The 14,098-nt window shown below is 36.7% G+C and overlaps 1 pseudogene; it reads right to left on the bottom strand.

Moving 5' to 3' along the window:
* Nucleotides 1-5,574: 5,574 nt before the first annotated feature.
* On the bottom strand, nt 5,575-13,463 carry LOC110711060 (annotated as a pseudogene).
* Nucleotides 13,464-14,098: the final 635 nt, after the last annotated feature.

Below are 14,098 nucleotides of genomic sequence, written 5' to 3'. Positions count from 1 at the left end.
TGATATCGGTTTTGGCAACAAAGAAATCTCAAACATGAGATCCTTTAACCATTCGGCTTCTTTACCAGCCGAATGCAAAGCAATGAACTCCGACGTCATTGTGGAGTCCGCAATGCAAGTTTGTTTCTTTGAAGCCCATGAAATGGCACCTCCCCCATATCGGAAAAACCATCCACTTGTGGAGGAATGATCTTTGTTAGAGATCCAACTTGCATCCGAATACCCTTCTACAACCGAAGGATATCCAGTATAAGACAAACCAAATTCCTTGGTTTTCTTCAAGTACTTCAACAAGCGTCGAACCGCTTGCCAATGTAGCATACTAGGCTTGCTAGTGTACCTGCTCAGTTGACCAACTATATAAGCAATATCTGGTCTAGTACTTGTCATGGCATACATCAAACAACCTATTACTCTAGCATATTCAAGTTGTGAAACCGCATAACCTTCATTAGGTATCAAATTTATGCTAGGATCCATAGATGTTGAATAAAGAGAAGTAGTGTCTTCACTCACATCAAATTTCTTGAGCACTTTCTCAATGTAATGAGATTGTGACAAACTTTCCTTTTTCCCTCTTTATCCTTATGCCCAAGACGACATCCGCTTCCCCCATGTCTTTCATGGAAAACTTTGAACTAAGGAATGACTTTGTCTTTTCAACTTGTGACAAATCAGTTCCAAAGATCAACATGTCATCTACATATAGAAAAATTATGACACCTTGACCATTGTCATCAAATTTTCTATAAATACACTTGTCTAAATTGTTCAACTTAAAACCATTAGACAACAGAACCTCATCAAATTTTTGATGTCATTTCTTAGGTGCTTGCTTTAGCCTATACAAAGATTTAATCAACTTGCAAACGTTTTCTTCCAGACCTTCCACAACAAACCCTTCCGGTTGTCGCATGTAAACTTCTTCCTCTAAATCTCCATTCAAGAATGTTGTCTTGACATCCATTTGATGGATCACAAGATTGTGGATAGCTGCAAGTGCTATCAACAATCTTATAGTTGAGATTCTAGCAACAGGTGCATATGTATCGAAATAATCGATACCAGGTTTTTGTGTAAAACCTTGTGCCACTAACCAGGCTTTGAACTTTTCAACCGTTCCATCCTCAATTTCCTTTTGAAGATCCATTTGCACCCAATTGGTTTACATTTTGGTGGTAAAGTAGCTAAAACCCAAGTATTGTTTCCCATGATGGATTCCATCTCATCATTAATAGCTTCCTTCCAAAATGGAGCATCACGAGACCTCATAGCCTCATCATAGGTCAAAGGATCATCTTCTACATTAAAAATGTATGGAAATTGTGTTGAAACAGATTCCCTTGATCCTTCAACTAAATATACATGAAAGTCCGGGCCAAAAGATTTTTCTTTCCTTGCCTTCTTACTTCTCCTAGGTTGTGATAATGATGTAGATGCCTCCTCTAAATGATTTTGGTCATCCACCTCTTGATCAATGACAATTTTAATAATACTTTGAGCATTGGCATTTGGAGTTATGTCCTTTGGTCTAGGAATTGAAGAAAATCGATTTTCATCAAACAATGCATCCCTTGACTCAATGGTGGTGTGAACTGACCAAAAGTCATTTTGTTCTATTACATAGAACCTATAGGATTTGCTATGATCCGCATATCCTATAAAAATGCATTCAATTCCTCTTTCACCTAACTTTTTACGTTTAGGTTCCGGCACTTTTACAATTGCCCTACAACCCCAAACTTTGAGATGACTCAAGTTTGGTTTCCTTTTATACCATAGCTCATATGGGGTTACATCTTTCCCTTTCATGGAAACACGATTTAACACGTAACAAGCCGTTAAAACGGCTTCACCCCAATCCATCACTTAAACCTGAATATGACAACATAGAATTTACCATTTCTTCTAGTGTCCTATTCTTCCTTTCCGCTACACCATTTTTTTGTGGTGTATATGCTGCGGTAGTTTCATGTACTAAACCTAAAGATTGGAAATAACTTGGATCATAGTATTCACCACCTTTATCTGTTCTTAGCTTTTTAATCCTTTCATTGGTTTGCAATTCTACTTCACTTTTGTAAATTTTAAATTTATCAAGGGCTTCATCTTTAGAGAATAACAAATAAATGTAACAAAACCTTGAATAATCATCAATAAAAGTTACCAAATATTTCTTATTCCCTAAAGAAGGTGTGTTGTGAAAATCACACTAGTCACCATGCACTAAATCAAGCAATGAATTATTTTTCTAAACAACTTGAGGAAATGGTTTTCTTGTGATTTTGGTTAACATGCATGTTCTACACTTCTCTATTCTTGGATCAAACACAGGTATCATACTTTGACATAAAATACAACTTTTTATAATTAACATGACCAAGTCGCAAATGCCATAGAGAAGAATTATCATTAACAACATACACAACATCATTCAAAGTATTTGAAATACTTAATTTAAACATACCATTACACAAATAACCAAGTCCTACAAATTGACCTCCTTTAGACAAAATAAAATTATCTGACTCAAACACCATCTTAAAACCTAATCGATTCAAGATCGCACTGGATACAAGATTCCTCCTAAGTTCAGGAGAATACAACACATCTCTTAAAATAAGAGATTTTCCCGAACTAAAGACTAGCTCCACTTGTCCTTTTCCAAGCACCTTAGTTGTAGAGTCATTGCCCATATAGAGAATTTCTCCATCATCAACCTCCAAGAAGGTCTTGAACAATGATCTATCCTTGAACATGTGCCTCGATGCTCCCGAATCGATATACCACAAACTATCAGGCTGTACACAATTGATTTCAGAAATCATACACATATAATTCATAAATGAATTAAATGAAATTTGTGCACAAGATTTACCTTGTTTGTCTTGGGATTGGCTAGCATTGCCATTCCCATATTGAGCCTTCTTCTTGCCCATTCTTTTCTTCCAGATTGTGCAATCTTTCTTAAAGTGACCGGGTTTTCCACAAACCCAACAAGCACGTGACTTTGTACCATCACCGCTTAACTTAGGCTTTTTGCCTTTATTTTTGTTTGAGTCATTACCCCTTTTTCTCACATTTTGTTTAGCATCCTCCACTACATTTACCGTAGTAGAACTAGGATTTCCATCCTTATTTCCCTCTTGCACCCGGGTTTCTTCCTCAATCCGAATGTGAGAAGCCAAACTCTCAAGGTTAACATCATCCTTCCTATGCTTTAAACCACTTTTAAAGTCTTTCCAAGAAAAAGGTAATTTGTCTATTATAGATTACACTACAAATGTCTCATCAAGAACTATGTTATGCTGTCTAAGACTTCCTAATACTCTTTGTATCTCATGAAATTGTTCCATAATTGGCCTACTATCAATAATTTTATAATTATTAAATTTACTAACAAGAAACTTATTGCTATAAGCATCTTCAGCCATATATTTAGCCTCTAAATCATCCCATAGAGTTAGCAGAATCATTAAACTGATAGATATCAAAGAGTTCATCAGACATACTGTTGAGAATATGACCACAACAAATATAATTGTCATTCTCCCACTTGTTGCGTTTCCTTGCTTCATCAATTGTTTCCTCCTCCTTCTCCTCGGGTTTCGGAGTAGCAAGAACATAGGCCACCCCAACTGTAGTCAAGAAGAATAATGCATCTTCCTCTGCCACCTTCGGAAATCAACACCCTCAAATTTGTCCAACTTTTGAATGTTGGCCATCAATTCCTTAACATTTGCCATTTTCGAGATTATACTTTTGGGTTGTTGGAGAAATTTGTGTTTGAACAAGGGTCACAAAAATAGCAAACAAATTAGAATAGAAAATCTTCGAGGCGTGAACGGAATCACTTTCCCAAAAGTATAATTCCGACCCTATATTACAACCGGGTTTTCACGGAAATTTACTTAGGAGATACAACGAAGAAACAATTGCAATAACAAGTAGGATGATTACAAAACAATGTAGATAAGTGTTTGATATTTGTGATGATAATAATAATTAAAGAACTTTTTGCAAAACCAAGATAATGAATAAAGGAAGTTTATTAAAAACTAACTTTTCATCACCATCATTTTCATCATATACGTTCTGTATATATACATCCTTAGAGAAAAACTCCAAAAGTAACCGTCAAAAAGCAAGGAACATCAACCCGTTAAAAGTACGGGCCCGATCGAAATCGGCACCGCCCGATCGGGCGAAGAAATATCACTTTCGCTGAATGCATACGGGCCCGATCGGGCTACACTTGCACGATCGGGTGGCTGAATACAATCAACGCAGCTTCCATGCGCGCCCGATCTGGCTGTACAAGCTCGATCGGGCTAAGACTCAGCGTTTTTCTACCAAAGCCTCGCGCCCGATCGGGCTGCAATATCCCGATCGAAAGACCTTTACTGTTGCTGCCTGGTGTTCAATCATGCTCTAATTCTTATGCTAATCAATTTGCTACACCATAACCTAAGCAAATCAATCTAACAATCATGAATTTCATCTCCATACTCTAAATCACTCTACAATTTTAACATAGTGACCTTTATTTTTCATATTGACCATTATATAAAATATTTCATTAAAAAATTTAACCTCTTATAGACTATATATTACAAAAATGACTTTTATTTCAACATAATGACCTTATTTTTATTATAGTGATTTTTTTTTATTAATTAAACAACCATAGTTTCACTAATATTAGTGGTTCACAATAAATTAATGTGAATCAGGTTCATTTAAAAATTTGTAATTACGGGATAGGAAAAATAATGTGTTTGTAAAAGTGAATGTTGTTAAAACAATATGTAATAAATTGCTTTAAAAAAATAAAAAAAAAATGCAATAAATTGGAATTAGGAAACAAAACACCAAGCACAAGATCAAACAAGTCTTTAAATAGTCTTGTCAAAAAAAAAAATAGTCTTTAATATTCCTTCCGTTTCATAATCTTAGTCTCGTATATTATTTTGAGTGTTTTAAAAATATCTATCCACATTGAATATATTCCCATTTTAACTTAATTTTTTTAGAATTAATTGGTTGCGAATTGATGATATAGTCTCTTCCTTGAATAATGCATTATGAGTTTATGACTTATACTTTCCCAAAAGAAAAATAAAAAAATAAAAAAAATTGAATAAGGTAAATTAATTATGGATTATTTTGTACTTTAATGTTATTCTTCTTTTCTTATTTTATAAGATTGATTCCATATGAAATTAATATTATAAAACGGAGGGTATAGTGTAATAAGCAACCAACCAATAATTCATTAGTCGTTAAATAAATAAATATATAAAATAAAAAAGAGTATGTTTACAAGCTTCTCGAGCTGAACTTTGTTGTTTTTAGTTTGTAAACTAGATTAGATAGGTTTATTTACTTTGTTAACACCCCTAAGCCAGACAATTTCCTAGGACCTCAATTAACTTCGATAAAACTGAACAATTTTTGAAATAAATCTGGAATTACTGTAAATCTGTAATAACAAAACTAGAGAACAAGCATAACATGATTAAAATAAAACCGCTCTTTAAAAGCCAACAACCAACTGAATATTACAGTACTTCGTAATAAATAGATGCATCAATTCTATATAATACTCCGTAAAAAAGCAAGTTAGAGTTGGTTCATAGTTAATTACATACCAATGATACAAAACTACTTTAACATGCTTTCTACTACTACTAGTAGTTCTCCAATTAATGTTAATTAACTGCCCCCTGCCAAACTATTCAAGTAAATACAAAAACAACACCCCCCAAATTTAACTAAACGACTATATAATAATAATAATAATTGTACTGTAGCTTACATAATTATAACTCAACTACTATTCTCACACGCTTCGTAACGTCATCCTTTCACATTAATATCCCGTTGGAAAGTCGCATTTTCCATATCCTGCACAATTTGTACAAGTTTGGTTTTATCAGAATACTAAAATAAAAACTACTTCATAAATTTCATTCATTAAAAAAAGGAATAGTAAGTGTACTATGTTAGTCTGTTACACAATAATTAAATTTTGGTACTCCCTTCTTCATTTCATAGAGATTAGTAGGGTCGTGTAGGATTCTAATAACTTTTAGTACATTTTTTTTTATTAGGTTAGTTTAAGATCTCGGGTTAGTGTTACCGACTTAATACAATAACTCTCAAGAGTAAAATGATGAGGATGAAGATAGGTACTCTATAAGATCAGCTTAATTTCAGATCAATTCAATTCCAATTCTCTCATAACAATTCAATTTAGCTCACTCCAGTTCAATAAATCAAAACATGCCTTAACTCTTAGCCACAATTACTAAATAATTTCAAATCAGTTCAATTCCAACTCTGTTAGAAATAATTTAGTTTAGCCCAATTCAGCTCAACTCAGCTCAATTTATCACAACAGGCCTTAACTCTAGCCACAATTACTTTATATATCATCCTTATGTACACTATTCACCACAAGCTATTTTTATACAAACTCTCATGATTTTTTACCAAACTCTCATGATTGAAGAGGGAGAAGATTTTCTATAGTGATTATAAAATAATCAAGTTTATTAAGACAAAACAAGTATGAGATCCAAAGTTCCAAAAGTATCTAACGTTGCAAGACACTTTGAATAAAGACGACTCAAATTTCAATGCTTCCAACATTGGTCGAGAATATGCAAGAACAAACATTACAATATGTTAATCACATGTTACCAAAATAAAAACAAAAAGAGATAAACATAAAAAAAATGAACACTTTTATCATAAAAGTAATAATGTGGCACTAAAATTTGATCGTTAGTGTTAACAACTGCAGAAAATTTGACTAAATTGTCGATTCTCAGTGACAAATTCCAGCAGCAATGAAAACCTTTTTTATACAACATCTACCACATGGCTAACTGGGTCCAATGCCGCACATTTGCACGCATTTGCGTTCATATACAAATACAACCAACATTAAAAAGATAGCAAAATCTACGGTCTCAAATGCAGATTGCCAGAGCACGAGGTCACCATTATACTAACATCATCACCCTTCATTTTTTTTTAGTTTTTACCCTAGTTTTAAAACAGTGACAGCATTAATAATCGACGTCAACACTTGACAACTCTATAGGACCACTTCTCTTAGCAAGTTTGTGTTATTGTAACAGATTTTACACGAGTCATATGGACTATTCATGTGTTGGGGTTGTTCCGATTGAGTTGATCTAATCGGGGTCGTATTCAGTTGTGGGTTGTATATGGTGATGAGTTATTGAGTTCGGGATAGGGTAGGGTCGAATCGAGGCAACTTTAAATCAGGTTCAAGTCTTGTGTTAATTGATATATGTGATGAATTGTTTTCTTGTCTAATTCTATTTGTTCCAAATACAATGTGTTTTTTATGACTATGTGACAATATATTGTCGCAAAATCTATGCATTGGACAATTGAATGTGTCTCTAAGCTATCATTAACTCTTAATACATTAATTTTTTCTAACTCGAAAGCAGGAAAAATTACACACTAAATCATCTAGGTTTAGATGAAGTAAATTACACACTAAATCATCAAATACAGAGTATCTTCCGATCCCCAATAAATAAACTTACGTCCTAAGTACGGAGTATTAAGTTCGGGATAGGGTAGGGTCGAATCTAGGCAACTTTAAATCAGGTTCAAGTCCTGTGTTAATTGATATATGTGATGAATTGTTTTCTTGTCTAATTCTATTTGTTCCAAATACAATGTGTTTTTTATGACTATGTGACAATATATTGTCGCAAAATCTATGCATTGGACAATTGAATGTGTCTCTAAGCTATCATTAACTCTTAATACATTAATTTTTTCTAACTCGAAAGCAAGAAAAATTACACACTAAATCATCTAGGTTTAGATGAAGTAAATTACACACTAAATCATCAAATACAGAGTATCTTCCGATCCCCAATAAATAAACTTACGTCCTAAGTACGGACTACGGAGTATTAAGTACTCAATCATTTTCCCCCTCAAAAAACAATCATTTTATCATCACAGAACAATTGAAATACGTAAAAAATGTTGTCTAATCAAATTAGATAAACAAATGCCAACTTGATTTATAGCCAGACTGCCAGACCAAGACCATTCGTTGATTTAAAACAAAATTGAATAACATCAACTTTACCCTTTAAAAAGACGTTCATCTTTAACATCAGATGAGATAACAGTCAACATTAGCGTCTGTTTTCTCACTTTAAGCTTGATTTTGGGATTTGTTAAACATCGCCCACAAATTACTACATAAAGCCCACAAAATTCACTTGGTTTGCCAAAATTGCCCTTGACCTTAAAAAAAAGTGAAACGCTAAACATCGCCCGTAATTTACCATATAAAGCCCACAAATATGATATGGTTTGACCATTATGCCCTTTTTCTAAAATTGAAATAATCTCGGTGTAAAAAATGTGGAGCCGTACTGGCTCGCCGGGGGAGACCGGAGGGCAGGCCGGAGATGCGGGGGACGCCGGAGGTACGTCGTCGTCGACGGAAAACGAGGTAAGTCACCGTTAAAATTCACGGTTTACCGTCGGAGTGGCTTCGGCGCCTAGGGTGGACGCCCAAACCGTAGCCTGGACGTCCAAGCCAGACGCCAGAACCACCAGAGTGGCGTCCAGCCCAGACCACCAGACTGGCGTCCTGGCCAGGCGCCACTCCACTGGGTGAGGCGGCCCTGCCAGGCGCCAGTCCAGTGGCTGTGGCAGCCCTGGCAGACGCCACCCTTATAAATTAATTTTTTTTTTCTTTTTTGATTTTGTTGTTGTTTTTTATTTAATTTTTTTTAAAAAAAAAAATCGAAAATGATTTTTTAAAAAAATTCGAAATGTTTTTTTTTTTAAATTAAATTTGAAAATTCGAAATAGGTTTTTTTAAAATTAAATTTGAAAATTCGAAATGGTATATTTTTAAATTTAGTTTGAAAATTCGAATTGGGTTTTATAAAAATTAAGTTTGATTATATATAATTATGCTTTTTTTTGTGTTAATTCTGTGTAAATATAGAAATTAAATGTATTATCCGTTAAATGTATTTATTGTAATATATAATTGATGCAGGACTATGGTGGAGACGGAAATGATTACAGTGGGATATTTGGACATGATGGTCCATTCGAAGAAGCTCAACAGGCGATTGATTGGGCAAAATAGGTTGCAATTGCAGCTGGATTTTGCTTGGTAGTAGTAACTCATAAATCTCAACGGGATGGTAGAATGGATCGCATTTTGAGATGTGACCGTTATCGCAAAAGAGAAGAAAGAGATTTTCGTACAGCCACTCGGTTTGATACAAAGCGGAAAGGTTGTGGGTGTGAGTTCAGAGTACAGGTTCGACAACTACGGAGTCGTGACGGTTGGGAAGTGATTGGTTACTCTAAATGGGGGTATCACAACCATGAGATGATAGTATATGAAGAGGGTCATCGACAACTGAGCGGCTTAAGTCCTGCTGCGAAACTAGTTGTGAAAGAAATGAGTGATGCTCAAGTGAAGCCTGCTAAAATATTAGCATCTGTGTTAGAGAAATTTCCAGAAGACCATCCAAACCGAAGACACATCTACAACGTCAGACAGCAACTCAGGTTTGAACGGTCAGAGGGAAGGAACCCTATACAGCAGCTGCTACACCAGGCACAATCACGTGGTTACATGTTCTGGTTTGATTCTGATGAAGATACAGCGGAGGTGACTCATCTTTTCCTTGTGCATCCTGATTGTGCTGATATGATCAAGTCTTGGCCATTTGTGATTTTGATTGACTCAACGTACAAGACAAACAAGTACAAGTTCCCACTGGTTGAGATGGTTGGGATGGCTCCAACGAACCAGAACTTTCTGATTGGTCATACAAACAAGTACAAGCCGTCTCATTCCTGATGATTGCATGACCAATCAGAAAGTTCTGGTTCGTTGGAGCCATCCCAACCATCTCAACCAGTGGGAACTTGTACTTGTTTGTCTTGTACGTTGAGTCAATCAAAATCACAAATGGCCAAGACTTGATCATATCAGCACAATCAGGATGCACAAGGAAAAGATGAGTTACCTCCGCTGTATCTTCATCAGAATCAAACCAGAACAGGTAACCACGTGATTGTGCCTGGTGTAGCAGCTGCTGTATAGGGTTCCTTCCCTCTGACCGTTCAAACCTGAGTTGATGTCTGACGTTGTAGATGTGTCTTCGGTTTGGATGGTCTTCTGGAAATTTCTCTAACACAGATGCTAATATTTTAGCAGGCTTCACTTGAGCATCACTCATTTCTTTCACAACTAGTTTCGCAGCAGGACTTAAGCCGCTCAGTTGTCGATGACCCTCTTCATATACTATCATCTCATGGTTGTGATACCCCCATTTAGAGTAACCAATCACTTCCCAACCGTCACGACTCCGTAGTTGTCGAACCTGTACTCTGAACTCACACCCACAACCTTTCCGCTTTGTATCAAACCGAGTGGCTGTACGAAAATCTCTTTCTTCTCTTTTGCGATAACGGTCACATCTCAAAATGCGATCCATTCTACCATCCCGTTGAGATTTATGAGTTACTACTACCAAGCAAAATCCAGCTGCAATTGCAACCTGTTTTGCCCAATCAATCGCCTGTTGAGCTTCTTCGAATGGACCATCATGTCCAAATATCCCACTGTAATCATTTCCGTCTCCACCATAGTCCTGCATCAATTATATATTACAATAAATACATTTAACGGATAATACATTTAATTTCTATATTTACACAGAATTAACACAAAAAAAAGCATAATTATATATAATCAAACTTAATTTTTATAAAACCCAATTCGAATTTTCAAACTAAATTTAAAAATATACCATTTCGAATTTTCAAATTTAATTTTAAAAAAACCTATTTCGAATTTTCAAATTTAATTTAAAAAAAAACCATTTCGAATTTTTTTAAAAAATCATTTTCGATTTTTTTTTTAAAAAAAAATTAAATAAAAAACAACAACAAAATCAAAAAAGAAAAAAAAAATTAATTTATAAGGGTGGCGTCTGTCAGGGCTGCCACAGCCACTGGACTGGCGCCTGGCAGGGCCGCCTCACCCAGTGGAGTGGCGCCTGGCCAGGACGCCAGTCTGGTGGTGTGGGCTGGACGCCACTCTGGTGGTTCTGGCGTCTGGCTTGGACGTCCAGGCTACGGTTTGGGCGTCCACCCTAGGCGCCGGAGCCACTCCGACGGTAAACCGTGAATTTTAACGGTGACTTACCTCGTTTTCCGTCGACGACGACGTACCTCCGGCGTCCCCCGCATCTCCGGCCTGCCCTCCGGTCTCCCCCGGCGAGCCAGTACGGCTCCACATTTTTTACACCGAGATTATTTCAATTTTAGAAAAAGGGCATAATGGTCAAACCATATCATATTTGTGGGCTTTATATGGTAAATTACGGGCGATGTTTAGCGTTTCACTTGATTTTAGGCTCTCTAAACTTAAATTAGTTCAATATATACTGTTAATTGGTCCATATCTATATAATGTACACCGGATTTAATTTCTAATCTTATGACAAACTATACTAGACTACTTGATTCATTTGAGAATGTAAACAGCATTTAATCTCAAATCTTGGACACGTAAAACATAAAAATATGAAACAAATATAGAATTGAGTAGAGAGAAAACGTACTTGGTGGTTTAGACACAACAAAGGCAGCCCCTTCAAAGTCACAAGAACCAAAAACTATTAAAAGCATAAGACGCATGAGCTTCAAGAGTATTAGGATCAAAACATGGAGAACCAGGTTGAATCGGATGACAATCAGCTTGTCCTTCACCACAAGCGTAATCCAAAGCTGCCTGCAACTTCGCTTCACTCATCTCCCCATTCGCAACGCACCACGTCTCCTTCACCGTCACTCTCCCTGTCCCACCACCATTCCCGGTCGCCGGACTCACCGCCGGCGTCCCCACCGCCGGCGCCGGCGAACTCCCTTTGACATCTTTCCAGCTCTTCACCTCTTCCAATGTCAGCGGAATGTTATAAACCTTCTACTGGGATGGGTAGAATAGCCCGTAGTTTCTCTCCGATGTCGGCCCGGGTTTCTTATTCTCGTTAAACAAAGCAAACAAGAACACCGTCAGCTCCGCCTTGGGTCTCAACGGAGTTCCACCGCCGGTCAGAATCCGGCGAACTAAGTTACCGTTATAAGCGGCGGCGTTTTCGACGGAAGCGCCGATTTCCATCGGATCACCTTTCGACGGCCAGCCAGTTTCCGTCACAACAATGGGGATATCGTCGTATTTAAGCGCCGACATTGCCGCGAAAACAGCATCAATTTGAGCGTCGAAAAGGTTAAAGTAACGAAACCCGTTTCCGGCATCCACCACACCTGGGTTCTCCCTAAAAAGCGCGTAATCCAACGAGATGACGTCACTGTTACCTTGATAAGCAAAAATGGGGTAAGCATTCACCATTAAAGCAGACCCAGTTTTGCGGAGAAACTCCAACATCGGTTTAAAAACCGGGTCAACCAATTCGGGCCGGAACGACCCGGCTGAAGGGGTAAGAATTTCCCAATGCGCTCAACGCAATAGGAGAAGAAACCTTGATTTTGGAGTCCAACCCGTATTTGACAAGCGCTGAATGGATGTTTTTCATGGCGGGTACAAGGTAAGTGGTGGTGTTTTGCGGGTCGACGAACACCTCATTACCGACGGCAATGCCCTCAATGAGGGTATGCGGGTAGTACGCCACTACGTTGCGAAGAACCCACGCGCTGGCGTATGAGGTACGAGTAGCGGCAGAGCGGAGCTGCTCGTTAGGGAGGTCGATAGTGACCTTAATGTTAGAGTTGGCGAGTGCACGGAGGACGGCAGGGTCGGAGTCGTAGACTTTGATACGATCAATGCTGTTGGATTTGAGGAGGTTGACGACTTTAGAAGCGGAAGGTAAGTCGTTTGCTATTCTGCCGTAGTTTACTCCAATGGTTCCTCCTTCTGTTGCACAAATAAACAAACAAATAATGAGTAATTAGATCTAAAAATGATGAAAATGGGGTTAATTGGAGGAAGAAGAAGAATGTACCTGAAAGAGAGAAGAATGGAAGGAGGAGGAGGAGGAGGAGGAGAGAGAAAATGGTGAAGCGGTCCATTGGTGATGCTCTGTTTTTTTCAGAGAGGAGGAGAGAGTGAGGGGAAGTGGGGAAATAGAGAGGGAGTTGAGTTAAATGGAGGTGAGACTGTGAGAGTGACTACACAAGTGGGCGAAGTGGATTAAAATAAGATTCTTTTACTGTATACTGCTACACTCTAGGAATACAGGAGAATGCGGGGACTTTACAGTTTTTTTTTGTAAATTACGGAAATATGTTGGGAAATTATTAGTTTATGGTCATGTTTGGTAATTGGCTTTTTAATGGCTTTTTTATTAGGTTTTGGCTTTTTTAGGTGGTCAAACAACCAAAAAATGTGTTTGGTAATTGGCTTTTTAGTGAGCGAAAAAACTGGTTTTTAAGCCAAAATGAAAATGCTGCTTTGAGTAGCTTTTTTGTTGGCTTTTGGCTTGTTGGCCCACAAATTATGTAATAAACAGCTAACAACTAACAATTATTTTACCAAACACTTTTATAAACAGTCAGCTTAACACAGCCAATTTCAAAAGTCATTATAAACAGCCAAACATTCCAGCTAATCAAACAAACCAAGTGAACCAGCCAACCACCAACAGTCATTTGCCAAACAAGGCCTATTACTCCCTTTCCTTCATTTCATAATACTTCATAACTTATTACTCCCTTTCCTTCATTTCATAAAATTTGCAATAGTTAGACATTTTTTTCTATGTGTTATTTTGTAAAGTAGTTAAATTAATTTCATATTTTCTGTAGTTTATTGTGTTCAACCTTATAAGCTAATATGCTAATGATAATCTTTCCTTAATATATATATATATATATATATATATATATATATATATATATATATATATATATATATATATATATATATATATATATATATATATATATATAGAGGAAGGCTCATATAAGAACCCTCCTCTATATAAGAACCCATTATATATAAGAACCATTTTCAGTAATTGGATCAATCAAGATC

This window comes from Chenopodium quinoa, unplaced genomic scaffold (assembly GCF_001683475.1).
Source record: "Chenopodium quinoa cultivar QQ74 unplaced genomic scaffold, ASM168347v1, whole genome shotgun sequence".
Taxonomy (NCBI): domain Eukaryota; kingdom Viridiplantae; phylum Streptophyta; class Magnoliopsida; order Caryophyllales; family Amaranthaceae; genus Chenopodium; species Chenopodium quinoa.
This window is presented reverse-complemented; position numbering and strand designations above follow the sequence as displayed.